The sequence below is a fragment of the Pelodiscus sinensis genome, chromosome 5 (genome assembly GCF_052426305.1).
Source record: "Pelodiscus sinensis isolate ZL-2025 chromosome 5, ASM5242630v1, whole genome shotgun sequence".
NCBI lineage: Eukaryota > Metazoa > Chordata > Testudines > Trionychidae > Pelodiscus > Pelodiscus sinensis.
The window spans coordinates 73,408,361-73,436,252 of NC_143056.1; the positions used below are offsets into that span (position 1 = coordinate 73,408,361).

A 27,892-nucleotide genomic window follows, 5' to 3' on the forward strand; every position below is an offset into this window, starting at 1 on the left:
TGCGCAAGAAAGCGTCCACACTGGCGGGAAGCCCTTGCGCAAGAACGTGTCTCCAGAAGCAAATCAGCCATGTCAAGAGGTCACCAGCAGCGTCTGTGGACATGCGCCAGACTCCCACTGGGATACGTACTTAAAGGGACTCCTGGACGGCCGTTTCCCTGTGGCTACATGCTCACGCACCCTTTTGAGGGAGCGAGAGCCAGAACAGCACCTGTCACCTCTGTTCTTGGCAAGTGCCCCTGGGCACCCTCGCTGCCACCATCACAGCCATGGAGCAGGAGGACCCCAGCCAGCAACATCCGCTCCTCATGGCCATTACAGAGGCTGTGGAGCTCCTCCACCAGGGAGCCATATTGCTCCAGCAGGAGCTGGAGACGGCAGCAGGTGCAGGACCTCGCCACGGCTGCAGCTGGGCTCAGGCACCCGCACCCCACCAATAGGCGCCTCTGGAGCTATGACACCAGTGGGGACTGGTGGGAGCGCCTGGTGCTGGGACAATGGAGAGAGCACAGCAATGGGTGCAGAACTTCCGGATGCACAGGGGGACATTCCATGAGCTCTGCACCTGGCTCACCCTTGTGCTCCAGAATCAGGACACCTGCCTGTGCCCCGCCATCCCCGTGGAGAAGGGGGTTGCGATTGCCCTCTGGAAACTGGCCACCCCGGACAGCTACTGCTCCGTGGCAAACCAGTTCGGGATGGGCAGGTCCGACATCGGCGTGGTCATCCAGCAGGTAAGGCCTTCTGTGGACCATGGGCTCGTCCTGGGAGAGGGAAGGGGCCAGACCGGGCGGGGGAAGGTTGTAGGGGCAGGTAGAAGCCCCGCACACAGAGGGTCATGCTGTCCCTCCTGCACACAGCCCCACTGGTGGTGGAGGGGGAGAGGGCCCTGGCCTGGTTGGGGGAGGGGCCATCAAAGGGAGGGTGAGCACACCCCAGGGGCTCATGTACGCACTGTGTCTCGTTCCATGCATCCCTCTGCAGGTCATCAACACCATCAATGATGTGCTGCTCCAGAGGGTGATCCACCCCTCGGACGTGGACACCACCAATACCGGCTTCTCCAGCCTCAGGTTCCTGAACTGCGGGGAAGCCGTAGACAGGACCCACATCCCCATCCAGGCACCAGAGCACCAAGCGGCCTGGTTCATAAGCCAGAAGGGCTACTTCTCCGTGGTGCTCCAAGCGCGCTAGTGGATCACCAGGGCCGGTTCCAGGACATTTATGTGGGGTGGTCCGGGTGGGCCCATGATGCTCGCATTTTCAGGCACTCAGGCCTGTGCCACAGGCTGGAGGCGGAATTCACTATTGGGGATGTCAGGATGCCAGTGGGTATCTTGGGGGATGCAGCCTACCCCCTGAGGGCCTGGCTGATGCGGCCATATACCAGCCACCTGGACCACAGCCAGGCCACCTTCAACAGCCACCTGGACCGGGCCTGCAATCCTGTCAAGTGCACCTTTGGCTGTCTGAAGGCACGGTTTAGGTGCCTCCTGACCCGCCTGGACATGGGGGTGCACCACATCCCGGAGGTCATCTCGGCATGTTGCGTGTACCACAATATTATTGAGGGGATGGGGGAAGCCTTCCTCCCGGGGTGGATGGTAGGTGAGGGCCAGGCCTACCAGCAGCCCCGCATGGCTGCCACCCGGCAGACCAACCGCCACGGGGTTTGGGTCCGGGAAGCCCTCCGAGTGATGTTGGACCAGTCCTCACAATAGGCCACTCCTACACCTCTTACCACAGGGATGCCCCTGTGCCGCCACTTCCCGCTCCCATCACCACCCCTTCCTGCCACCCTTCCCTCACCTCCCAATAAATAAAATGCACTTGCTGTACATAAGGCACTTCTTTATTTACATGGGGAAGGGAGTGCACTGTGGGGAAGGGGTAGGAGGGGACTCTGAACTGGGAGGAGGGGCCTCATGATGGATAATGGAGGCCTCTCCCACCCCCATGGGTGCAGGGGCACCTCCACCCCTTGTGCCGGGTTGGGGCAGGCTGCACCAGGAGGTGCCGAGGGTGAGGGACCTCAGGAGGGGGCATGGGAAAGGCAGGAGGAGAAGTGGGCAGAGAGCTGAGGGTGGCAGAGGGGGGCCTGGCAGCATTGGGCTGCTGCACAGGCCCATCCAATTGGCAATGGTGCCCAGGAGAGTGCAGACACGGTCGCAGCGCTCCAGGTATTGGCCCTACACCCGATCCCGCCACTCCACATCTGCGCGGATCTTCTCTGTCAGAGCGCGCTCCTTGCGCTCAATCGCGCAGACATGGTGGTGGAGCAGGAGGTGGCAGTCCCGGGAGCGCTGCGACGGGCCCTGGATCCTTTGCACCGGCGGGATGGAGCTGGAAGGTCCCTCGCTGGCTGGGGGTCCCACTACAGGAGAAGCAGAGGAGAGCAACATGGTCAGTTAGCCCTGCCCCAAATGGTGTTCCAGAGCCCCGTGCCCTCCTCCCAGCACGTCACGATGCCCGGGGGCAGGTGTGGCTGGTGAGGGGGAATTCCCCTGGGGCACCAGGAAGGGGGGTCCCAAGGTGACTCAGGAGCCCACAGGGGGGCCGCATGTGCTTGGGGGGGCCTGTTGTGCCTTTTCCAGGGGAAGCTACAGTGTCCCAGAGGTGGCCATGGATGTATGCTGTGTGCAGCACCCTTTAGGCTGTGTGGGGTCAGGCCTGCAATCTTGGGGCTGGCCTACTCCTGGCCAAACCTCCCGTCCCACCCCCGGTCTGGTCGAGCGGAATCCCTGGTGTCCTAGGCATGTGCTGGGGCTAGCTGCCGCGTTTCTGTGCCACTTGGTCTGGCTGCACGTAAGGTTGCCGGATGGTTTCAACAAAAATACCGGACACACTTGACATTACATGACAGTCTACATTACATCTTAGCTAAAAAATCCCAGACATGTATATTTTCTCATTTTTATCCTCTCAATTTGTTTCCCGAACAGAAAGCTCAAAGTCTCCCTCCTCCTCCGTGTCCACCTAGGACAGCAGTGGAGTGGCCCCTTTGTCCCCCAAGATCTGGTGCAGGTGGTGATAATGGGGGCAGGCAGTGGCTCCGCCACCCCCATGTTCACTGGCCCGCACATAGGTGAGGCGCAGGTCCTTCACTTTGGCCCGGACCTGTTCCAGGGTCCGGGCCGGGTGTCCCTTTCTGGCTAGTGCCTGGGCCATTTGGGCAAAAATGTGTGCATTCCTCCTCCGGGACTTGGGGTCCCAGAGGGCCGCCTCCTTTCCCCAAAGGTCCAGGAGGGCAGTCACCTCAGCGGTGCTCCAGCATGGAGCCTGCCGCTTGCTGCCCCTTCAGGCATGCTGGGTGCTTTGGGGTGGCTCCTCCATGGGGTCTGAGGGACCTGGCTGAGGCTGGGCAGCTGCCATTCCTCCCTCTGGCTGCTACCCGAGCGGCACGTGGCAAATGGCTGTGCTCCGTGCCTGTGCCTTTAAGGGGAGGCCAATTAGGGGGAACCAATGAGTGGTGATTGCCTGTACGGAGTGTCGGAGAGGCCACCTGTGTTTTTCACTGGAGGCCAATTCTTGCGCAAGTACACGCTTGCCGAACGTCCACACTGCCCTCATGCGCAAGACCTCCTGCGCAAGAGAGCTTAAGCTTGATAGAAAACAGCGTAGCTCTTGCGCAAGGAGCCATCTCTTATCACGCCATACTGTACATTTACTTGCGCAAGAGCGGATGGGCAGTGTAGACGCTCTGCGGATTCTTGCGCAAGAACAGCCATTCTTGCACAAGAAGCTGCGAGTGTAGACACAGCCTCAGTGATGCCTCAAATTTTTGGGTGCTCTACGCAGATGCATATGGGTAAGGATGGCCCTGCTGTGTATTATGTAAATTTTTAACAGTTTTATTAATCTGCTTGGTGCCACTGAGGCTTCAATCAAGCTTTATGAAACTTGCTCTTGTGCCCCATAAAGTGGCATTTTGCCTTTTGTGAGTTATCTACCATGTACTTGTTTTCTTCATGATTTAGAGCTATGACTAACAAAACCAACATTTAAGACATTAATTGAGTTATTTTTGTCACTTTATATATTTGTCACTGTGAGATTTAAGTTTTTACATTTAATTTTAAAACTATTATGCCTTTTGCATAATAAAAAGGTTGCTTTATGCAAAACCCACTCAATATTAAGTATGTGCTAGTTCAGGATTTTGTTAAATCAAAATATTTCCCGTTTATAATAGTTTTATACATTTACAAAGAAAATGTTATATACTTTCAATAAGAATGGCTTTGTGAAAAAATAGAGTCCAATCTAAGAGATTTGTCCCATATCTAGAATGAATATCTCTAAAGCACTTTTAGACCATCAGACGTAAGACATTACAGAGTTGCCAAGTGTTACTGAAGAGATTTTAGATTGACTAATATCTCTCTGTTCTGAGACCAGCTTCTTCTCTTATCAGGTTATAATATTACGTTTTTCACCACTAGACATTGTCCTGGTAAGAAATGTGATACAACAAAGTTAGCATAGTAACACCTCTATAATAATGGCTCTCAACCTTTCCAAACTACTATGCCTCTTTCAGGAGTCTGCTTTGTTTTGCTTATCCCCACAGTTCACCTCCCTTAGAAACCTCTTCCTTACATAATTAGACATAAGAATACAAAAGTATCATAGCACACTACTACTGAACATTTTTTTACTTTCTCATTTTTATCATATAATTAGAAAAGAAATCAACTGTACAAGTATCGTCCTTCCATGCATTTTAGTTTGCACTGACTTTGCTAGTGCTTTTTATGTAGGATGATGTAAAACTAGGCAAATATCTAGATGAATAGTTGTGTCCTATTGCATATCTCTGCATATTCACTATATGTAATCCTGATCGAGAACCACTGCTCTATAGTATCCTCTATACTATAAAAGAAAGTATCAGACCATTCTCACTGTTTCTGAAGTGTTTCTGCGTATAATTCAGAGTTACAGAGTTTGAGGGATCATCTAATGTGATAATATAGTTTCACTTCCTAAATGTCACAGGCCACCAGCACCCACACAATAAGCCTAACAACTGAAGGGAGACCAAGTATTACAGCCCACAAGTGACTAGACTATTATGTGCCACAGGCAAAGAATGGAATTGTCAGAGGTGCACCAGTGCTCAAGGCCAACACAGTGACAGGGAAATGATGAAGTGAGGTGTACCTATATAATCCCAGCAAATGACTCACACCTACATACTGCAGAGAAAGGCAAAAAACCCAAAGTCACTTCCAATCTGACCTGAAAAAAAATTCCTTCCTAGCCCCACATATGGGGATCAGCTAGTCCCTAGTTATGTAGCCAAAAGTTAGCCTGCCAACCACCTGAAAAAAGAATGCTTGGTGCTACCTCAGAGCCCTGGCCTATATCACCTAATGTCCCTTCTCCAGACAGGGCCAGCCTTGATGCTTCAGAAGGAAGAAATGTTTAACATTCCTCTCAGAATATACTGGAGAGGCAGCCCCTTCCTGATCCCTGCTAGTGACTAACTGAAACCCTGGTTTGCACTAGTGTAAATGGTTGCACTAGGAGAAGGACTTATGATGTCCTGCTAGGCATGATTTGCAGCTGGTGTAAATCAGAGTAGCTCCATTTAAGATAACTGAAATACATTGACTTATATCAGATGATGATAATCAGGAGTTTGGACTTTATTTCATGCATATGGGCTTGATGTTTGAGTGTCCCAGGCTCATTGGGCTTATATAACAGAACCACTTGCAACTCCAATGTAAAATCTTTGATATGCTGCATGAAATAGGTTCCTCCTATCAGCTGCCTTGACTTAGAGTTAGTACAAAAGTCACTATGTGCATTGTACAGCTGTGTGTTCATTTCAGTGAGGGTGTAATTAGCAAACATCTGCCTAGGTAGCAGATTTTGCTGCAGAACAACACAGCTGTAACTTGAGGGCAGAATAAAGTCTAATTCCCACTGCAGGGATTGCTGATTAGTGCTAAGACTTTTCATTCTGGCCTCCTGGATACCTTTCAGTGGTCTTTGCCAAATTTGATTTACAAGAAAATGATTCCATAATAATACACACCATTACAACTGAGTGCTTCTTCTTTCATATCCATTTATATTTCAAGAACTTTTCCCCAGTCAGCATTCATGAAGGCTTTTAGTTAAACAAAGCGTCACCATTATATTATACATAACAATTTACAAAAATATAACCATCCCAATTTCAGTGTATTTCAGTGACCGATAAGTATAAGAGAGACTTGTAGTTTTGGGGGTAACATTATAGGGCTTGTTTAATTTTGACTTAAAATGCATGTTAGTGTTTTATCTTGTCCAGGGCCTTACACTATCCTTCTCCCTTCAAATAATATTGCCATTGTTTTCATGAGTTCCTTCAGCTTCTACTCTCTGGAATGGACTTCCTGTATTCAGCTTTACCAGTTCTCTGTATGTGGAGTCACATGACTATCATGGTGGAGTAAGGAAGCAGATTCAGCGATCTTCTTCTTCCTTAATTACCAGCAACACTGGCATCAAAGATGCCAACTAGACCCCATACCTAACTTGCGATCTGAGGGAACTCAGGAGAGCAGAAGGCAGGTGACAATAAGGCAGAGGAGGGCAATATCCGAGAAGATGAGAGCAGAATGAGAACCTTTCCGCCACCAACATGAGTATGAAGTTAGTAATGTTGGATGAGTGAGTGAGAGGCCTATCTGCCTCACTGCTAGGCTACGTCTAGACTGGCATGATTTTCCGGAAATGCTTTTAACGGAAAAGTTTTCCGTTAAAAGCATTTTCGGAAAAGAGCGTCTAGATTGGCATGAGCGTCTAGAAAGCACTTTTTGCAGAAAAGCGTCCATGGCCAATCTAGATGCGCTTTTGCGCAAAAAAACCCCGATCACCATTTTAGCAGTCGGGGCTTTTTTGTGCAAAACAAATCTCAGCTGTCTACACTGGCCCTTTTGCACAAAAGTTTTGCGGAAAAGGGACTTTTGCCTGAACAGGAGCAGCATAGTATTTCTGCAAAAAGCACTGATTTCTTACAGTAGGAAGTCAGTGCTTTTGCGGAAATTCAAGCGGCCAGTGTAGACAGCTGGCAAGTTTTTCTGGAAAAGCGGCTGATTTTCCGGAAAAACTGGCCAGTCTAGACACAGCCCTAGTTGATATATAGTGAAAGGCAGCATTTTCACATGTGCCCTGCCTCCCTCCTGCCCTTAGCTTGCTGAAATAGCTCGAGACAAGTGCTTCTCATCCTCTGGGAAGAGGAGCAAATGGATGTTCTGGGCTGGAGCTGCAGCTGGGAGCTAGAGCAGCAGTAAGTCAACCCCTGCTCCAGACTGTTAAATATCCTTAGTGTTAAAAATTCCCCATCGGAGTTTTTAATGAAGGCTGTAGGTTGCTGTGAGTTTTTATTTCCCATGACCTGTCTTTAACCATAATTTTTAAGCATGACACAAATAAAATTAAGGCCAAGAGGGGACATCAGATACTAGTACACAACAGAAATTCCACTAGACCATGTTGAGTACAGCTACACCAGGGCTGCGTCTAGATTGGCAGGATTTTCCGGAAATGCTTTTCATGGAAAAGTTTTCCATTAAAAGCATTTTCGGAACAGAGTGTCTAGATTGGCACGGACGCTTTTCCACAAAAGCATAGCAGTCTTAGAGCAGCTGCAACCCAGGCAACAACACTCAGCTGGCAGCTGGGAGGCAATGCTGGGCTAGGTAAGGTGGGTGGGGCAGGTACTGGGGACCCCAGGGGTGGGGAGCGCTTCTGGGGATGGAGGACTCTAAGAGGCAAAGGGCTGGCACTGGGAGGCTCTGGGGGTGGAGCTAGTACAGTACATGGGAGCTCTAAGGCATGGGGGGGCTCTAAGAGTTGGGGGGCCACACTGGGGCATTTGGGGTGGGGAGCTGGCCCTGGGAGGTCCTGTGGGTGGGCCTAGTAATGGGGGGGGTGGACTATAGGGGCAGGACTGTCACTGAAGGACTCTGGGGATGGGGCTAATATTAGGGACTGGGGGCTGGCACTGGGAGAGCCTGGGGTGGGTGCAGTGGAGCTCTAGAAACAGGAGGATGGCACTGGGGGGGGGCTGGTTGTAGGGGGCTCTAAGGGGTGGGGACTGGCACTGAGGCATTGGGGATGGGAGGCTGCCACTGGGAGGGCTCTGAAGGCCAGAGACTGGCACTGGGAAGGGTTGGGTGCAGGAGACTCTTGGGTCAGTGGCTAGTGCTGGGCAGTAGTAGAGGAGTGAGGGGCTCTCGCAGTTAGGGCTGACACTGGGTGGCTGAGGGGGCCACGGTGAACCCTACCCTCCAGAGCCACCACGAACAGTGGGCTTCAGCTGCGGCAGCCGCCCACCACATTACAACCGCTGGAGCTGAAGCCCGGTGTTCATGCACCTGTGGGAGCCAGGGCTTTTGGTGGACTCCTAATATTTTATTTTCATATTCATTATTTGAATAACCTCAGAATATCTAGCACTGTTTTTTTCATGTACTGTCTTCCCAAATTTCTGAAATCCTTAGTACGATTAGAATAATTGTAGAATAATTGTGACCTCCCTTCAAGCCAGAGGGGAAGGAACTAGGGATGTGAAGGAGTAGTTGACTATCTGATGAGCAAATGTTTATCAGACAATCAACATGCTAGTCAACTAGTTGCTCCCTCGCCCTCTTGCTGCCTCTATCAGAAAGAAGGCAGCAAGTGGGGGTAGGAGGGGAAGAGAAGGGGCTATTTCAAAGCGACAGCATCGCTTGAAGCCTGGGGCCAGACCCCAGGTTCCACGCAGCGCTGCCACTTTGAAACACCATGTGCAGCCCAGGGCCAGCTGGGGTGTCTCCAAACTGGACGCGGCGTTTCAGAGGCAGCATCAGGTGGAACCTGGGATCAGCTGGGGACTCCCCAGCTGATCCCAGGGCACTGAGCAGCATGCCATTTTGAAATGCTGTGGGGAGCCCAGCGTCAGGCTGCACGTGGCATTTCAAAGTAGCAGCGCCACATGTAGCCCAGGATCAGCTGGAGTCCCCAGCTGATCCCGGGCTCCATATGGCACTTTCGCCTTTGAAGAGTAGCAACAGCCCTAGTGCTGTTGCTACACTTCAAAGGCAGAATCGCCCTATTGACTATTCGAATAGTCGATGCAAAATGCATCGACTATTCGATTAGTCAATATTTAACATCCTTAGAAGGCACCACTGTCTCTTACCTCCTGGTTGGGCAGAGCCTGGTTGGTTGGGCAGAGCCAGGCTGCACTCACTCCACTCAATGAAAGTGGAGGTAAGTGATTTCATCATTAAAATCAGGGAAGAAACCTGGACCTCTGGATGTTATAAAAGTAAAGAGTAAATCTCAGTGAAACAAATAGAAGGATTTCTTCAGAAATGGACAATCCTTAAAACAAATGCAAGTAAGTGATTTTAATAAATAAATAAATTAAATAAACAAACAAGCTCAATTTGAGTTTATTAGATTATGGTTATACAATTATACAGATTATTTACTCTGTTCTAAAAAAAGGAAAGGCCCCAACAAAGCTATCTGATCTAGAAAATTACAGCAATCAGCGTGAAGTTTCAGCAATCAAAATGATCTAAATGAACATGTAATTGTATGATTATGTTTTGAAATGGAAAACCACATAAATCTATTAAGTCATGGAATACAGACTGTAAATACAAAACAACAGCAAAGGAATGAAATTAGATAATGCAGATAATAAATGTTGGCTCCATTACTAACCAGAGAGTACAAATTCAATACCATCTAAAACTACGTCTAGACTGCAGGCTTCTTTTGGAAGAAGCTTTTCCAGAAGAGATCTTCCAAAAAAACTTCTTCCAAAAGAAAGCATTCACACTGCCAAAGTGCATCAAAAAAGCGATCTGCTTCTTCAAAAGATAGCGTCCACACTGAATGGACGCTATCTCGCATTTCAGCTGTGATTACTATGGGCAGAATGGCCACCAGGGCACCTGTGCTTTTTCCTCTTTTCTCTTCTTTCAAAAAAACTCCCTTTTCCCTGTCCACACACATTTTTTTTCCAAAGGAGCTCTTTTTTTCTTCGAAAGAACATGATTGTACTGTGGACGTAAGTGAAGTTTTTTCAGAAAAACAGCCGTTTTTCTGAAAAAACTCTGTAGTGTAGACATAGCCTAGTTCAAAATGTATATTTCCTGTTTCTATATAATAAAATTCATATTTTGCCCTACATATCTGTATGAAATGCAAAATAGCCAGACGCTTTCATACACGATACAGGAATGCTGGATGGTAAAAATATTTTGAAAATCTATGCTGAAAGAAATAAAATAAACACTAGACACAGAACTCAAATAGGACTTAAAGACATGTATTGGGAATTGGTCTGTAAAAATATTTAAACTGGGAATACAGAAGCTACTCATGTTTTTAGCAAAAATGAAACAAAAATCTATGATTTTTGTGAGAACTGTGCCAGACTATAATAAATCTAGGAGGATTAGCACTCAGTGCAAACACTGGAGCTGGTGTCTTTCTTGCCAAGGTTTAACATAGACTTGAACAAATAAGAAGTCTACTATTGTGTGATGATGGAACTTCATTCATTTTTGACAAACATCTCATAGATCAGACAGCTTGCATAAATAGATGTTAAGGTTATTTCTTCCTTTGATGGGACAGAGCACAAATCTTCATATTACAGAAAAGGTGCAGAATGGACACTAATAGGAAATTGTGAGTTTGTCAGTGACTGAGCATGGGGTAATAGTATTGGCTGTATAGAAACTGACTGGGTCTGATGCCTGACTCATGACACGAGAGTATAAAAAGGCTCATTAACTGACAAACAGGACCATGACGTCCCAGAGTTCTGAAGTTAGAAAGCAAACTATAACAGATTCCGTTTGTATGAGGGGCATCTAAACCCCATTCTCAGAGCACAACACCACCTCCCCCATTGTATGTGTGAGGGCCTAAATGTGAGTTACTTTTTGTTCTGAAAAGGGCAGAAAACAGCCAAGGTGGAGATAGTCACTGAGCTCTCTTTCTGTCAGTCAGTGAGCTGCATATCAAACTTGACTGTGTCACTAGAACCTGCTCTCCTCTAAGCCATGTCTATGTTCTCTCTTCCTCCCCTTTTTTGGCCACCTTGATGACCCACTTTAAGTCTTACTTGTCACCTCTCAAAATGCAGCAGGATTCTTTGCACAAGCTAACAAAGCATTCTTTGGAGAGGAGACATTTCTCCTCCCCTGCTTGGCACACAGTAGTTAGTGGAACTGAATACAAATATTTTGTTCTGGCTAAGCGCAATGTTAAATCACCACAGACCAAGCCACGACCAGCCCGAGCCATTCGTGCACCCCGGGCGTGTAGCGCCGCCCCTGGGAGTGCAGCGCATGTGTGGCCCCGCTCCCAGGCATGCAGCGACCCTGGTCCCCAGGCGCCCAGCGCATGCGCAGCCCCACCCCTGCCCAGTTTGGCAGCCCCACACAGCACCCCCTACAATGGGGCGCCCCGGGTGGTAGCCTGGTCAGCCTGTAGCTTGGGCCGGCTCTGGACCAAGCCATCGTGGTGACATGTCCTAATCCTCACATATGGGCTGGGTTGCCTGGTTGGACTACACTTCTCACAACACGCTATGTTCTCTCCTCTTGCAGAGCATCTGCAGTGTTTCTTTGGAGTCAAAATGGCTGCAAGGCATCTTTGAAGATGTAGTCTGGCTAGGGAGCCCATTTCCTGGAGAAAAATGGGGGCATGAAACAACAAAAGTACCACAAATGTCTTAGTCTAAATTTTGGGGGTTTCAGTGTCCAGTTTTCAATAAAAAGTCAGCATTTTTCACCCAGTTTTTTGCCAGAAGTAATTTTTGTTTTGTTCAAAACTCAATTTTCCAGAAAAAAAAACCCAAAGGAAAAAAACAACCAAAAACAGGGATTTGGAAGAACCAACACTACACCAGCATCTCTCTACACATGGGGTCTTCATCTCTAAAGAATAGTCTGTTATCTGGTAAGATACCAGACCTAAGGAGAATAGGACGGCATTCTTCTTGCTGTGTCCTATTTTTAAATATGTCAAGCTACTAGCACAGATGAAATTCTGATTTTACAATTGTCTAGGTGGTCACTGGAAGGGCTGTTGTAGAGATAAAGAGCCATCATTGAACCCTCTGCTTCTATCACACTATTCTCTAGTGGTTGCTCTTGTATCGTATTAGTAAGGCATATATCTACCATGGCTGGAGGCCACTGCTGAATTGCACTTTGGAATGTTATGCTGAGGTCACTGTAACTCGGTCACTAGTAATTAGCCATGTCAGTGATTCTTAGCAAGACTTTCTATCTGAAGTCACTAAGAAATTAAACATCTAGGATCAGGTTCAGAGCCATGAGCAAAAGTAATAGACTTGCCCAAGCCTGGGAAAGACTATTGACTGATGCCAAGTTACATGAAAGGCTCATCCTTCAAAGAATTGCTCCCACCAGTGAGGCTATCTAGAGCGTAGATCAAGCAGTTTTCCAGCCAAATTGCAGTATCAAGATCAAATACTGGCACTGACCACCTACCTCAAGAATGGCTTTGAGGACATGCAGAAAACAAGGATAGTCATCCTAGATCTTACTGCTGCATATTAAAGATGTGAAAGTTTAACCTCACCTCATTGGTTAATGTTCATGGTTACATGCAGGCTCCCGGTATGCATGGGGAGCTGGTTCTTGGCATGTACTGGCTCCTGGGAAGCTGCCTGCCACCCCATGTGTAACTGCTGAAATTTTCAGCAGTTACATGGTTACTTAATGACATGCATTTTAACATCTCTGCTGTATGAAACACAATCTGGCATACAGTCTGCTATATAAATTGTGATTGGTCCTACCAGAGTAAGTTGTCAAGACTGTGAACCTATTGCTGAGAGGCTGCCAGTCCTGGAGATACAAAATCAATGATCTACCCCAGGGTTCAGCTGTAGCACCAATACTTCTGTGAAGAGGTTGAAATGACCTCCCCAACACCTCTACCAGGCATTTGTTTATGAAGAAGCCGGACCTCTGTCAGGCAGTCCAGGACCAGGGTATCAGTTACAGAATAAATCCTGAATGCTGACATGAGACTATTGTAAAAGATGGAGACTTCAACCTAGTACCAAACTCCCCCAAAAAAACAACAACAAAAAAAGGTTTTCAGCTGCTTCTATCTGTACCATACAAAAACCAATAAGCAGCTCAACTTCCTCCTGAATGAACACTAATTGGACCACAACCCAAAACCTGTGTTACACTGGACATTACCTTGACATTCAAGGAATATCTTACTAACATGCCACTGAAAAAAAAGACAAGAAATAACTTATCAGCAAACTCACTTGTTCTACCTCAGGAGCCAATTCACAGAGACTAGGAAATGCTGGGCTTGCCTTGGACCATTCTCCAGTACAGTACTGCTCCATAGTGTGGCTCAGCTGTTCTCACACAGTACTAGCAGGCATTCGTGGGTATAATAATATAAGTGCCATGAGAGTGACCAAACTGGCCTGGCTGCTGGTTCTGTCCAACATCATTTCTACTGGCATCAAGGCACCTTGCAAAATCTGATCCTTAAGGTGCAAGACATGCCACATCGATCCTTGTTTAATAAAAATATGTTTAATCCACCAAGTCACTTCTCTACTTATGACACAAGACTTATGTGTGGGTTTTTCCATAGATGATGCATAACTGTTTATAATGAGTGGCACAATTTTTGTGGTATGTAGTGGGGTTCAGAGGCAGGCATATCAACCTTAGCAAAAATCAGGAGAGGAATGTGATCCCACCTGTCCCCATGTCATCTCTGGATATTACTTATGCTATATTTGTTTCTATATAAATCCAGAAAAGTTTCTTTATTTCTGTATTTTTTAAAGAGCTTTGTTAAAATAATGGGCAGACTAGGTTTTGTAAGTGCAAATCTTTGAGCTCAGCCAAAAGACTTGCCAAAGTACTGTTAAGTTGTCACTACAGGAACTGATAACAGATAAGGGATGATAAAGGTTGTTGCCAATGTGCACTTAGGAGGCCATTAAATATTAAGTAGTGCTTCCATTTCTTCTAATACAGGAGTGCCCATAGGCAGCCTACAGACCCTGTGTACTGTGCAGCCACCTCATGTTTAATACAAAGGAACAGAGGATGGAGAGTATAGATGCTCCATGGTGATCTAAGGAGCCATTTTTTGGATGAAGATGAAGCATTCATTGCACACCGGGAACTATGGTCTCTGCAAGCGGCAGCTCCACATTAGAGGCAAGAGATCCTGCTATCTGTTTCATTGAAAAAAAAACCCCTTCAATTTTAGAAAAGAAACTTGTCAGTACACATACTGCCTGCCAATTACTGAATTGGCAAAAAAGAGGAAAGCTTTCACACGGGACATCTCATAAACAATTCAGTGGGAACACAGAAATGCACAAATTTGAAGGGCATGGGCATGGTCTATCAAGAAATCCTTTTGATCCTAAATTCATGGCCCAGAATAATGAACTGAGGTAAGGGGAGAGGAGGCTGAAGAATCTTAAATAAAATATAGAAGTCTGTGACAGCCTATGAGTTTATTTCCTTTTAAGCAAATGCAGCTGAACTACCAACTGAAATAGCCAGGCTAAGCAGAAGATGAAGATTAATCAGCTCGTCCACAAGCTGCTGTATCTGCAGCAAGAACTGCAAAGGGAGATGACTGCTAGAACCTCTTTCTTAACAACAGTATAAACACAACTGCAGTTGCCTGAACACTGATCTTGTGTGTCTGGGGAAGAGCCCGGGACCAAATAGTGCAATGAAAGGATGAGAACACTATATATGGATTGAAACTGCCAATTCATTTAATGAATTCTAACAAGTCATTGGATTAATTCAGATATTAAAAAGGCAGGGTGATAGACTGCTACATTTTAATGTCCACTGGATACAGCCCTTAGGATTCTGTCTGGGCAAGGTTGGGAGCATATTTAAAAGCAAAGCAGTTTGGCGGATAGACTGAACTATAAATTAGGAAAGATTAAAAGGTGGAAGTACAAGGACATGGAGGTTAACTTACTATGAAGGAAAATTTTCAAGACTAGAGGGGTGAGAGCTAAAGTGCTGCCTATTGATTAGCCTAGTGTTGCCTCCCCAAAAGCAGGTGACTGGGGGCTGTTTTCTGGATTTCATTCCCACTTCTGCCATTAACCTGACTTTAGACAAGTCACATACCTTCTCATAAAACAGGAGAGCCTGCTTTCTTTTTTCCTTCCCAAAGGCATTGTAAAGATTAATTGGGGTTTGTAAATCACTTTGCAATCGTTAGATGGATGGTGGAATGGAATAATCCTGGAGAGAACTTTTATTTATACATCCATCCTCACATTAGTTTAAGTTGATCCCCATCAGTATAAGAAATGACATTAAAACTTCCCTTTTCCCATCCTCTTTGTATATTCTGATTGTAAGCTCTTCCAGACAAAACCTGTCCTTTATTGCCTACCATAATGAGGACCCAAAATCTATTGGAGCCTCTAAATAACAATTTAATGCATTCAGTTCTGGCCACACAGAGCCCAGGATCGGCTGTGTGGCGCTGCCCCTTTGAAACGCTGCCTTGGTGTTTCAAAGCGGCAGCACCACACGAAACCCAGGCTCTGTGCAGCACTGCCACTTTGAGGTACCTCCTCTTCCTCCCCCACCTTGATGCCTCTATTTGATAGAGGCAGGAAGGGGGGGAAGCTACTAATTGACTAGTCATAGAATCATAGAATCATAGAACTGGAAGAGACCTCAGAAGGTCATCAAGTCCAGCCCCCTGCTCTAGGCAGGACCAATTCCAACTAAATCAACCCAGCCAGGGCTTTGTCAAGCCGAGACTTAAACACCTCTAGGGATGGAGACTCCACTACTTCCCTAGGTAACCCATTCCAGTGCTTCACCACCCTCCTAGTGAAATAGTTTTTCCTAATATCCAACCTGGACCTCTCCCACCACAACGTGAGACCATTGCTCCTTGTTCTGCCATCTGTCACTACTGAGAACAGCCTCTCTCCATCCTCTTTGGAACCTCCCTTCAGGAAGTTGAAGGCTGCTATCAAATCCCCCCTCACTCTTCGCTTCTGCAGACTAAACAGACCCAAGTCCCTCAGCCTCTCCTCATAAGTCATATGCTCCAGCCCCCTAATCATTTTGGTTGCCCTCCGCTGGACCCTCTCCAATGCTTCCACATCCTTTTTGTAGTGGGGGGCCCAGAACTGGACACAATACTCCAGATGCAGCCTCACAAAAGCCGAATAAAGGGGAATGATGACATCTCTGGATCTGCTGGCAATGCTCCTCTTAATGCACCCTAATATGCCATTAGCCTTCTTGGCTACAAGGGCTCACTGTTGACTCATATCTAGCTTCTCATCCACTGTAACCCCCAGGTCCTTTTCTGCAGAACTACTACTTAACTGGTTGGTCCCCAGCTTGTAACTATGCTTGGGATTCTTCTGTCCCAAGTGCAGGACTCTACACTTGTCCTTGTTGAACTTCATCAGATTTCTTGTGGCCCAATCCTCCAATTTGTCTAAGTCATTCTGTACCCTATCTCTGCCCTTAAGCGTATCTACCTCTCCCCCCAGCTTAGTGTCATCCGCAAACTTGCTGAGGGTGCAATCCATCCCCTCATCCAGATCATTAATGAAGATATTGAACAAAACTGGTCCTAGAACTGAACCTTGGGGCACTCTGCTAGAAACTGACCGCCATCCTGACATCGAGCCATTGATCACTACCTGCTGGGCCCGGCCTTCTAGCCATCTTTCTATCCATCTTACCGTCCATTTATCCAATCCACAATCCCTTAACTTGCTGGCAAGAATATTGTGGGAGACCGTATCAAAAGCCTTGCTAAAGTCAAGGTATATAACATCCACTGACTTTCTCATGTCCACCGAGCCAGTTACCTCATCATAGAACGTTAACATTCCTAGTGCAAATAGCTCTCCCTTGCAGGTGCACTGCCCCCAGTGGCCACTCTCATATTGCAACCCTCAGAACAGCAACCCCTCCTTTTGAATGTCAAGGGAAACTGTCCTTTTCCTAAAGCTTCCAGTTCTCCTGACACAACTAAATATAGATTTCATGATACACAAGAGTATGTACCTGAGATCTCAGTTCTTTCAATACATCTTCAGAGAGGCTCTTGCAGGAACAAGGGGTCCACAGATTAAATGGATACTAGCTTAGCCATGATTGTTTCTCTGTAGAGGGCTTTGAGGCTCACTACAAGCACACTTCATACAATAGGCACGATCTCAGCATGAAACACATGGTTTTCATAATTCCCCAAAGAAGCAATCAGGTGTGAGGTATAGTGTGAAAGGATATTTATTCCCTTCAGTTATTTGAGCCAAGTTTGGTTGTTGCTCCTATACCAGAGCTCAGTTACCAGACCAGTTAGCGACCAATGGCAGTTCCGCTTACGAGGAACTGCTCCATTAACACAAATGAGAAAACATAAAAGCAAAAAGTGATTTTTAGGCAAACATTTCTGAACATAGCTGCCTCATGTTAGTCTTAAATCTATATTAAAGTACTTAAACAAAAACAGCTTGATGTGCAGAGATGCCAAAGGAGTCCAAATATTAATTGCAGAGACCAACATTAGGCATCCAAATTGGAAAATCCTGGCCTTAAGCTCCCTTTCCACTCCAAATCGTTAATTTAAGGGAAATGTGTTTGCATATACACTTTCCTCCGGTCGCAGAATGTTCAACATAGACATTCTTTAAGGTATTCCTAAGCAGCAGGACTGCATGAAATGTGTTTGCATTTTACTGATTGGCACAGCAGAGGTCTGAAGGACATTTTCAAAAAAATCCTTATAGATACAAGTATACTCACCTCCAGGCCATCTCTTGGCCAGAGGAGGATTATTATCTTCATTACATTTTCTGGGATTTTGGCTTACTCTAGTTTTAAGTGGATGACAGCATCAGAATTTATTTTAAGAGCTCTAATTAATTTGTATATAATTAAGGAGGTTAATTTCAATTTAGAACTGCCTCTACAGCTGCTAATGCCTCTTGGAAAACTCTGAAAGTTTTTCAGACTCCAAAGCAGTTCTTCCTCTCTGTCTTAAATATTCCCTCCTCCCATATTATTCACTCCCTACTTCTTTATCACTGTTTCCGTTTTCATGAAAACAGAATCTCTTGTTAAGCAGCATTTCTGCTTTCTGCCACATAACATCTATGATGTCACAAGGTCAGGTGTGGTGGTCATTATGATGTGACAAAAAGAAGATTCTGGCAGCAAGTAACATCTAAATGGCAGGAACAACTTAACTTAAAAAGAAGACATATTATATTTCTATCTTCCTCCTATGAAGAAAAATGATTGGGGGGAAGGCTTGTCTTTTGAATGAATCATGGAGTTTAGAGGCAGCTGTTTTCCAAGCTCTGCCATAGATTAGCAGGGTGACTTATCGGTACCGCAAGTTTCCCTAATTCTAAAGTGGGGGTTATACACTTAGGTGCTAGGTCTGTTGTGAGACTAAATACCTGACTGCTGGCAAAGCACTTTTACATCCTCCAAAGAAAGTTTAAAATGTTATTAAATATAGAAGACAGCTAAAATGCAAGAATTGTTTCTCAAATGAATGTGTTTCACACAAGGGCTCCCCAGTAAAGGGGCTTTGTATGGTAATGTGACATTTTGCAGCCTACATGCAGCCAATTATCTTTGAAAGAAAAATGACCAAGTTATTTTGATGAAAACACTTCTGTGGGAGTTGAAATCCAAGGACTAAATGTAGATATAATGCTGATACAGTTGTTATTAAAAGATACTACAATTAAGGAGTCTGAAGGTGCATCTTCGCAGCAGGGTTTAACTCAAAATAAGCTATGCAAATTGAGCAACATCAATTGCATAGTTTATTTTGAAATATCTTATTTCGAAATTAGGAGTGTCTACACAGCACTTATTTCAAAATAGAGCACTCTTCCTCTGGCTTCCCTTACTCCTTGTACAATGAGGGTTACAGGAGTCAGACTAAGAAGTCCTCCAGCCTGACAGTATTTCAACATTATTTTGAAGTAACTCTTTGCTGTGCAGATGCAGACTAAGTTATTTCAAAATATTGTTGCTGTGTAGACGTACTCTGAGATCCCCTTGCATGCTGGGGTAACACCAGCACTATCTCAGACTAGTGTATGACACTAACTGAAGCCTGTACCATCTGTTTTACTAGTAATACTTTAGTGTATCCTTATGCTCCTTCCAGGATTCCACGTGAAATGGAGTATATTACAATGGGGAAAGTAACTGGGGCTGCTTAATGTCTCAAACTCACATGGTCTGTTGTGTAAAAAAATAGTTAGAGAATACCAATGTATCTAATTATTAGATAAGTTTGAGTAGATGGACACTCAGGAAGGGGCCCTACCTTACCGCTTTGATCGTGCAGTATTAAGTCAGTGAGAGTTTTACTACAGACTTCAGTGGGAGAAGGAGTAGGGCTTACATGCACAAAAAGTTGCACCTGCACTCAAATACATATAAATTACCTACAGTCGTATCTACACCTAGTAAAATCTATCTGTTGTCGAGCCACATGCCACCACTATACATACAATCTGCATCCATCCACAATTCACACAACAATTATATTATCAAATGGGGCAACTTTAAGCCTACTTCCCCCTTCCACTTTTGAACATTTACATTTTTAAGAATGAGGATTATTGGAGCAGTGGTGAAGAAGAAAGGCAGGATCAAGGAGCTGACACATTCAGGTAAGGCTTCAACCCTTCTGTATCTGTAAGCCAGTTGTTTTTAAAATAAGTCATTCTTCATATACTTCTCAGGGCATAAATCAAGCTTTTACGACAAAATCAACTCCAATGGCTCCAGCCAGAACTCTCTTCCTCACCACAGGCAGCTCCTTTTATTTTGGCCTGTGAGTTGTAACTGGATGTTGCTGGTCCTTGACTCTTTCAGCTGCTGGAGGACCAGATCTTAAAGGGTCCCAAAAAGGCTTCTCCTGGGTTGCCTGACTCAGAAAACATGGAGATCTAATACTGACTTCTCTTTCCTTCTCAGAGAATTATTTTCTGGGGTGGGGTGCAGCACTGTGCTTTTTCCACTTGTAAACTGATGCAAGGCTCTGTCTGTCTCATTGGGGATAGGTTTCCAGGATAAGTGTGCATGCACAACCTTCAAACACAAGGTCATTTTTCATTCCATCCAACTCCTATTGTAATAATTAGAAATTTTATCACATCTATTTTCCCTGGGGGGACCTTCAATAAAATGCTTACGAAGGCCCATTTTGAACCTCTTTGACTCACATCACATGATGCGTAATGTTATCTGCTGGAGAATCATTCTTGTTGTTTTCCTTTGCTTGCAGGCTAGTCTTCCTTTCAGCTCCACTTTGATTAGGGACTTGCATTGCTGTTTCCAAATCTCTGATCTCTGAGACAAGCATCAGCTCTTCTTATACTTCAGGTCCTTCTTGGCATTCCTTTTTTTACCTGCCCAGCGCACTGCCTGGTGGCTTCCCTTTCCAAGGTTTTGAGGTACTGTCTCCGCCCATCTGTGTTATTCCTGTCATTCCCTACATCTGAATTCCTCAAGGGCTATTTCTCACTTTCTAGTGATTCAATTCTTATCTTGGCTTTTGATAACCTGGGACTATTGGAGGACTTTTTCACAAAGCTCTCAGTTCCAACTGTAACAGGTAGCACTGTTGTTCATACCCTGCCTCTGGATAAATGTAGAAGGCAAACTCTTGCTCTCTCACTTTATGGCTTGTGCCATGGTCTACTCTCTTGGGAAACATATTTCTGCCAGCTCTTGGAAGGCTACTTCTTTTTGGCCCATTAGAACATTGAATTGTGCCAAAAACTTCCTCCTTGTCATTATCAGCTGCAGTAACATTGTCTTCTAATTTTCTCCAGTCTATTAATTATTGAGGAGTTGACTAATGCCATGACTGTAGTCGCTATTATTGACACGGCCTGGCATATTGGCAGCTGTTGATAATAAGTCCTTTGCAGGGTGGTAAAGGACCATCTACTGGGATGCTCAAGTCCCTATCTTGCTTTCTTATGGAGATGTAAGCATGGTCAGGTGTTACCAAGATTTCCATTTCAATGGCAACATGGAGATGATACCTCACAAAGTATATTTTGTACAAAGATTACTGCAATAGGGTGTGAGGTGTGAATACAGAGTGCACTCAGTCACACGTGGTTCCTTGCCAAGCCTGGGATGGTCACTCTTGTAGGCATCATTTCTGCTCCTTTTGACATCTCATGCACAAGCGGGGCTGGAGCAACGCTCCATGACATCATCCTTCCTTGACATGATGAGGTCTTGCACCCCTCTTCTGACAACCATGTGGTGGGTTGCAATCACTTCTTGAATGCTCCTAGTGTACAGGAATGGTGCCACTATTTTCTTCAGCTCCCTGTACCTGTTGCAGACTACCAGCTGGCCTCTTCAGTTCTTCAGTGACTCAACTCTAATACTTGCTGCTCTTTTCCTCTCCAAAAACTATTTCTTGGGGATCAGGTGCAGAAATGCAGTGAGGCCCCTCAACCCAAGGTGCCACAAAGGCCTGGTTCACCAAATCACAGACAGAGAAAATTGGTTCATACTTTTTCATAGAGCAGCCTTCTCCTTTCTGAGTGCCTGGTTATTGAGTAGGGATAACTGAGCCAGGGTTTCCCCTGCTACTCCCTATTGCAAGCAAATGAGCAGAGAGAGTACCCCAACTCAATTTCCCATGATCACAAATAATCTGAGCAGCCAGATATTATTCCTATCTCAACCGAGGTCAAATAAGATCAAGTGACATCCAGCATATATTCAATTCATCCTTAGCAAAAGGATGTACTCTCTCCTTATAGTATTGTATTGCTCTTGCCCTGTTGTTTCAATATCAAGTAAGAGAAGTCAGCTGGTAGATTCCAGTAACCAATAGCAGAGGGTTTGGATTGTTACATGTCAGACTATTGTAGTCTCTTGGGAGAGCTGGCTAATTTATCCATCCATTCAAGTATTTGTATGGCTCCCTCTGTAGTACCTAGCACTCCACATGTTTGAAGAATGGAATGAGTGTTCCGTCTTTCTTTCCTGCTACCAAGGAACAGGCTCATGAGGATTTACTTTGTTTAAATGAAATAATCTATGCTAATGAGGGTACTGTTGTGGACAAATTTGACTGAAGAAATGGGTTCTAAACTAGGCTCTTAATGTAATGGCCATTATTTCTTCTGGCAAAAATTCCATAGTCTTGATGAAGCTCTTGTGAAGGAGCTATATTCCACTATCACAAGTTTTCTGCACTGGTGGACAGCAGCATCATTCTAGTGAAATACAATTGGCATGGGAGATTGTAGCTACAGAGAGACACAGACACACTTTCAGCCATCTAACTCACAATCATGACAAATCTTCAGCTGGACTCTTTTCATTGGGGGAGTCAACACAGAGAGTAGGGCTACTGCATTCTGAGCTTGTCAGAGCTTTTTCAGGATATGGAGATTCATTTTTATATATGAAGAGTTGCAACATTTGAGTCTAGGTCTTATGAATATATGAATCAATGTGGCCAACCTAGCATTATATAGGATGAGGTGCAATCTCCTGGACAGCCTTGTAGTAGAAAGAAACAACCTGAAGCATGAGCCTGGTGTAAGGGCTGAGGCCTTAAGCAATGTCAGCAAAAGTTATATTACGAGTATAAGTCAGGCCCTGTCAGAAGCAGACATTTGCCTGTAAGTCAGTGTCTGGGACACAAACTTGGCATCAGTATTGCTAGCACTGCTAAAACATATTCCAACAAGACAGCAAAAGAACACCCCAACCTAGTACACGATAACATGGTTTAACAAAAGTGATACAATTTTATCGGAAACATTAGGATTGCTAAACAGGAATATTTTGTCTGAAATAACAGGAGGAAAGTACAGAGAGATAACAAATATGCCATGAAACACGTGAGATGATATGCAAGTTGTCTATAAATGTTGGGATACTTGCCTTAGGGGCCCTAGGGGGCAGTGCAAAGTTCCACCAGTGACTGAGCAAAAAGGGCAAGCAAGTGGTCTGGTAGAGTCTAGGGATGTAAAGGATTAAACAGCTATCGGATAAGCAAATGCTTATCCGATAGTCAACTAGTCGCTCCCCCCCTTGCTGCCTCTATCAGATAGAGGCAGCAAGGGGGCGGGGGGAGAGAAAAAGGGGGTACTTCAAAGCAGCAGCACCTCGTGGAACCCAGGGTCAGCTGGGAAGTCCCCAGCTGATCCCGGACTCCATGTGGTGCTGCTGCTTTGAAATGCCATGCAGAGCCCTGACCCCAGTCTCCATGTGGCATTTCTGCAGAACCGGTGTCAGCTGGGGAGTCCTTAGCTGATCCCAGGCTCCATGCAGTGCTGCTGCTTTGAAATGCCATGTGGAGCCCGATCTCAGGCTCCACATGGCATTTCAAAGCACACAGAGCCCAGGGTCAGCTAGGGAGTCCCCAGCTCACCCCAAGTTCCGTGGAAATGCCACATGGAGCCCAGGATTGGTCCCCACTGATCTTGGGTTTCATGTGAAATTTCAAAGTGCACAGAGCCCGGGGTCAACTAAGGAGTCCCCAGCTGACCCTGGGTTCCACAGAAATGCAGCGTGGAGCCCGGGATCAGCGGTGGACTCAGTCCTCCACTGACCCCAGGCTCTATGCAGGTGCTTCCACTTTGAAATGCTCATGAGTCCCTACTGGGCTCTTCTACATTTCAAAGAAGGAATGCGAAGTGCCTATCAACTAGTCAAGTAGTTGATGGAAATTCCATCAACTAATCAACTAGTAAATTAATTGAACATTCTTAGTAGAGTCTGCTTGATATAAGGACCATATTTGGTTGACAAAAAACCTGTCCTGGTGCCTTTGTATCTTATCTGATTTGGTGGTCATTGGGGGTTTTCGGAGTCTACAGTGATGGCTACCTGCTCAGAACTAGGGCAGTACACAAATGGAGTACACATACACAGCCAAACATCTATCAGCATCAGTCAGAACATCGCATTGGTAACAACTGTTAACACTGATGTTACATCTCATGATAAGCCTCAGATGGTGGTCAGCATTTTCCATTGCTATAGCTACTTGGATGAACAGTGCAGATTCATTCATTGGAAGGGGAAAAGTTCCAGTAAGGTGCTTCTTCCCATTAGCCTCAGTTCAGTCTTATCTTAATTCAACTTCAAATTGCTGCTCTTTTTCTAGGTGATGATTTCAGAAAAGCAGTCAGAAAGTTTGTTGATGGTGCTGTATTCAGATGAGGTAAAAGCAATTTAGAACTGGATATCATCTGTAGAATGCAAATATTTCAGCCTAAGTGTCTCAATTTTCCACTGACCGCATATAGATGCTAAAAAATGGTGAGAACTGAGTTTTGAGAAGCCCCGCATGAGAAAAAGGCAAGTGCGCATAAGGGAAAGTTAGATATCTTTCTCAACCCAAACTCAGAATCAGCAACAGCCCTGTTGCTGTATCCACACTCTTGCAGGTGCATGAGACAGGCAATGCAGCAAACACAATCTGTGTACTGTATATATAGTCAGTTTCGTTAAGTATACTAACTGAATAAATGGAGAATTAAAAAAAAATCAGTTCTAGGAAATCTTGGAGGAAGCTGTAACAATGTCAGTAAAGTTTTCCCAGACAAAATTGTGATTAAGTTGATAATTATGACCTTCTCACTATAGGTTTAATTATAGTAATGTGACAGAGCTAGGGCATTCAAAGTGCCCTTGTCAGAATTCTGTAACCAAATCATGGAGACGTGGGTAATCTACTTTCTTGTGACAGAGTTCATCTTCTCACTGGTTACTTCTTATCATTGCTGCTAGAGAACTCATTCTTTAGGGTCACAGAAATATTTCTGAAGAGGACCATTTTAGCTACTGTGAGCTAGCCTGCACTGACAGCATGTATTTTCAAAGACAGTTTCTCAGAAAGAATATATTTCCTTAAAAATGGACTTAAACCCACAGCTTCTGTTCCAAATCACTGAACCTGAACACTTGTCTAGTCTATAAAATAGTCATACTCCTTATTTCAAGTGGGGGAGGGGAGCAAAGTACAAAAATTACTGTAAAGCGCTCTTAATATAGATTTGTATGACAGATGCTGAGATTGTCTTCCTGGGATATAGCTATTTTTAAATGGGAAGATAAGAGATTCCTCTACTCCTTCCTTAGTAAGTGCACCTCTAGAAGCTAGATATCAACATTGGAAAGTAGGAAAATATTTGCTGAAGTTATTCACTCGGAGCTGTTGTGGCTGAACCACATTCAGAAGTTTAGGTATCTGTTACTGCCTCCAAGATAATGGAATTGTCTTTTAGCTTAAGTGAAAGATGCTTATGGTTTTACATTTATATATTTCAGGTTCAGTCCCTGCAGATGACCTAGTCAGAGACATAATTACGAAGTGAATGCTATAATACACTACTGTGGCAAGACATACAAACATAATGCAAGATGGAATGGTGTGTAGCTTGTGTAGTTATGTAAAGATTGTTATACGTATGACACATAATATGATCAAAGTTTTCCTCATTATCTCTGAGAAATGAATGCAACAGATCTGCAACTTCCACAAAATCTTCTGATTTAATTCTGCAGGAAAACATGATTAATATTTTACATTTATGCTATCTTTCTCAGTTAATTATTCAAAAGCACAACCGAATGAAACACACAGGAAGCTCAAAGTGTTAGGTTACTTAGTTGTTTTTGTATTATGTTGGTTTTCAAATATTTGTTTCAAATTCTAGTGTGAGAAATGCTGAAATGACACAGGACCAGAATGATAGCAAAGCTAAAGGCTACATAGAATAGCAGAGTTTAGGGGTGGGGCCAGTTACAGATAAATGATCCTTTTCATGAGCTGTGTTAGCTAAAGGCAAGTCGAACATTTTAAGATTGGTACCCCAGCAGATCACTATTTTCAGCATTGAATTAGTTTCCATAGTAATGATATAGCCTTTTCTTGCACATGGTAGGCTCTGAGGTAAGGTAGACACACAATTGAGGACCCAATTTTTATACACATTCACCATGACTGTATAAGCAAACTGAATAACCACACAAATATGTAATTAGTTGTGGCTTGTTTAGTAGTCTGCCTTCAGATCTGTAGTTTGCAATTTTGGAGAATGAGAAAAGAACAATTAGGTAATGCAATCAATCTTCCGGACAATGCTGGATTGTTCCCTGCTATGCATTTTCTAGTGATCTGTCCAATCTACTATATCTGTAGAAGTCCCACAAAAGGGTACCACTTCTTTTGGAAGTCTATCCCACAGTGTGGTAGATCTCATTGATTAGGAAAGATATCTTGAGCTTCATCCAGTTTTTCTTACAAATGTCTCCACTACCATCCTCAATACAGTTTTATGCCATGTTTGATGTTTACATCCTTCAATCTACAATCTGTAGATTGTATCATACTCCCTCTTGTCTATTTTTATAGACACCCTGCCTAGACATATTTACCTCTTTGTCACTCTAAAATTCCCTGAGCACTTATGATCTGAAACGCTCTTCAATCTCACTTGTTGAAACTTTTATTTTATATATATTAAATTATCATTGGAACAGAGAACGGAACCCAAGTAGCCCCCTTTTCATGTAAGTGACCTAATCAGCAGGCTATACAGTCATTTTCACTCATGTTCTCTCTGTCCCAATGACTAGCCAAGTATTTAATGCATTTGGCCAGCCACAGCCACACCATTGAAATACTGAGCCCTGCTGGCAGCTATTAGTCGTGGGGGAGTAAGGCAGAAAATGTGTATTTAGCAGACTGAGTAGGCTTCTCAGAAAGCCCCACTCCACAAGTGCTCTGGCAGATTGCTTTTTGTTTTGCACTGCTGCAAAATTTGGATGTTAATCTTCACTACAAAGAAGGGTTTTCAAATTGTGAGAACCCCAAAAGGTACAAACTTCAAAGCCCAGCTTTGTGGAAATAGTCTGCCTCCACTTGCTAGCTGGAGGCGAATGTGATGCTCTCCTCAAGCAAGACACCATTCCCTCTGGACTCCATCCACTCCTGCTAGGGTTCTGCAGAAATTCATAGGTTTGCCAGCTCAGATCCTGCAAATATAGTCTGCTTTCCTGCAATGCTGTGCCTGCAGGAAAATACATCCTGATGAATCATTTAATGGCATAGTTTAGTGCTTTAAAGCATTATCCATCCTCTTTTCTGGCATGTACAATGTAGCCACATTTCCCAAGATGCTGATTCAGCTGCCTGACTGACAGTTACCAGATAACTATTCTTTAGATAGGGTGACCCTATTTCCCTATGCTGAATAGGGGACACCTTGCAAAATTACTCATATTCAAGCAAGCTCAATGGCAATCAGAATTATGCAGTACAAGCATTCAAATTGACATTAAGTTGACTTGACTGACCCCCATTAAAAAGAAATATTGCATGGTTGGATTCTTTTAATTTACCTTATCTTTAAAGCTTTAGGTTTCACATGGCAAGAGGTGACACACACATGCACCCATACCCCTATTTCAGATGAAGGGGTAGTGAACAACCAACCAACCCTCCTTGCCCAACACTGTCTCCTCTCCATACCTGGCTGGGATCTCCAGGATGGCTCCATCTCACCCAATACCTGGTACTGCATCTTCCCAAGGTATTATATGGGGAGGGCATGCATGGGCACATAATCCCCCAGTTTTCTGCCAAGGTACACACTAGAATGTGGCCAGCAGCAGCCTTTTTAGCACTGTTCAGGAGGGAAAGTACAGGAGCTGCTTCCAGCTACAGGGGAAGGGGGTGAACGAAAGTGATGACCTGGCCCATGTCTTTGCAGAACTCATCCCTTCCTGCCTGCATAGTGTCAAAAGGCAGCTAACCCCTCCAAGCT

At 44.9% G+C, this 27,892-nt stretch overlaps 1 long non-coding RNA gene across 3 annotated transcripts in view; it reads right to left on the minus strand.

Moving 5' to 3' along the window:
* Positions 1-1,840: 1,840 nt before the first annotated feature.
* Positions 1,841-27,892, minus strand: part of LOC102449734 (uncharacterized) — a 92,721-nt gene continuing 66,669 nt past the window's right edge. For all 3 annotated transcript variants that reach the window (XR_012903501.2, XR_016349674.1, XR_016349673.1), the window contains one exon: positions 1,841-2,374. This is a non-coding gene — a long non-coding RNA (uncharacterized LOC102449734). The remainder of the gene's footprint in view (positions 2,375-27,892) is intronic.